At 43.6% G+C, this 1,965-nt stretch overlaps 1 pseudogene; it reads right to left on the bottom strand.

Annotated features, from left to right (window-relative positions):
* Positions 1–402: 402 nt before the first annotated feature.
* LOC137777573 (calmodulin-binding transcription activator 1 pseudogene) lies at positions 403–645 on the bottom strand (annotated as a pseudogene).
* Between the last annotated feature and the right edge of the window lie 1,320 nt (positions 646–1,965).

The following is a 1,965-nucleotide window of genomic DNA, read 5'->3' as shown; positions in this document are numbered from 1 at the left end:
AGTGCAGGCCGGACTCTAAAACCCTCACCCTTACCTCTGAACCCAGCTGCCGGGTGAAGAACTGGACAAGTGACCCCTATTTAGGTGGCCTGCAATATTTTCTATTTCTTTCTGTGGAAAAGGCAATTGATTTTTTTCAGTTATTATTTTTTTTTTTAAACTGAAATGAATTTTAATACAGAAAATGAAGACAGCGTTTTGCAAATTTATCACTCACAGGGGTATCTCTATTTGAGGAAATCAGCACGTTACACTTTGAGAGATGAAATGTCACAGCTTGTACACCAAAATCAAAACATGAAATTAAATTAAAAAATGAAATGGTTACCAAGGTAATGCAGGTCAGGGGATCAAAGGTGAAGGGTCACACATTATTAAAAAGAAATCCAAAGGACGGCTGCATCATGAGCCCTCACTAGTGTTCCAACGGAGCTTCTCTTTGGGAAAACTTGAACATTTCGGCAGACATTCAAGCAGCTTTTTCGGTAAAAAGAGTTTTACATGACTACTATTGCTGTTCCCATGGTCATTTTCTATAGGTGGCACGGTGTTGAGGACACAGTGGGTACTAGTTCCGCAGAATACACTTTGGGAAGCGCTCTTCCGGCTTGTTTCCGGCAGCCGTTTCCCCTCCACCCGCCACATCCTCCTCCTCTTCGCGACCGGGACCCCGAGCGCACGGGTACCGCCGCAGCTGCCAGCCCGCCGACCCTGTTGCCGCCGCGCACCCGCTCAGTTATTATTTTAAAAGGAACCTTTTCTAATGGAGAAGTTGGAAAAGTATAAATAGTTACAGTCAGCATGATACCAAAACCGAGCAGGACCCTAGGGGCCCCTCCCAGATACAAAAGCCTTTCTGGGCCCCCCTTTCTCATTTGCAGAAAAAGGCTTTGGTTTCCTAGACCTTACCTGAGTTCCAAAGAGCAGAATCAACCAGTACTAATTAGGGAAGTGAGGGCATGGAGAAACCAAGGAAAAGCAGGCAAGAAACAATAGTGCAGAGATAAAATACAGTCCTAGTTCCTCCTCAAGGGATGTACATAACAATCTGATACATATCTTTGAGTTGTTCTGCAGGAACTAAGGCCCCCACCCAGGAGGAGGATGGTAACTACAGGCTGAGACCCCAGACTGGCTGGAACCAGAAGGCTGATGATTGAGATTCCTGGAACACTGCCCTGTTACCTCACCACCAACCAATCAGAAGAAAGTCACACACCTGCAGCCCTCACCCCAAATGTTGCCTTTAAAAACTCTTCCCTGGGGGAGGGGGGGATGAATTGGGAGATTGGGATTGACATATATACACTATTGATACTATGTATAAAATAGATAACTAATGAGAACCTACTGTATAGCACAGGGAACTCTACTCAGTGCTCTGTGGTGACCTAAATGAGAAGGAAATCCAAAAAAAGAGGGGATGTATGTATACGTATAGCTGATTCACTTTGCTGTACAGTATAAACTAACACAATATTATAAAGCAACTATACTCCAATAAAAATTTTAAAAAAAAAACAAAAATCTCCTCCCTGAAAACCCTCAGGGAGTTTAGGTCTTTTGAGCACAAGCCTCCCATTCTCCTTGCTTGGCCCTTGCAATAAACCTTTCTCTGCTCCAAACTCCGATGTTTTGGTTTGTTTGGCCCCAGTGTGTGTGTCGGGCACACAAACTTGAGTTCGACAACAATACCACCACTCAGAAATAAACACTGAACATTTGGGGTATGTTTCCTGTGTACAGTCATTCACTGATGTATAAGCTCAATATTGGGATAGAATGTATTTGCTCCTGTTAAAAAATAGACTGAAGCTATTACAAATTTTATGAGTTTATTTGAGGAAAAATTGATTCAAACTGGGCAGCATCTCATCTAGCAGAGAGAACGGAGCTCCGAGGAGCTGTACAAAGTGAGACTTCTATAGGCAGAAGGGAGCAGGGACAAGGAAGTTAAACCAGACA

The sequence above is a fragment of the Eschrichtius robustus genome, chromosome 1 (genome assembly GCF_028021215.1).
Source record: "Eschrichtius robustus isolate mEscRob2 chromosome 1, mEscRob2.pri, whole genome shotgun sequence".
Taxonomy (NCBI): Eukaryota; Metazoa; Chordata; class Mammalia; order Artiodactyla; family Eschrichtiidae; genus Eschrichtius; species Eschrichtius robustus.
This window is presented reverse-complemented; position numbering and strand designations above follow the sequence as displayed.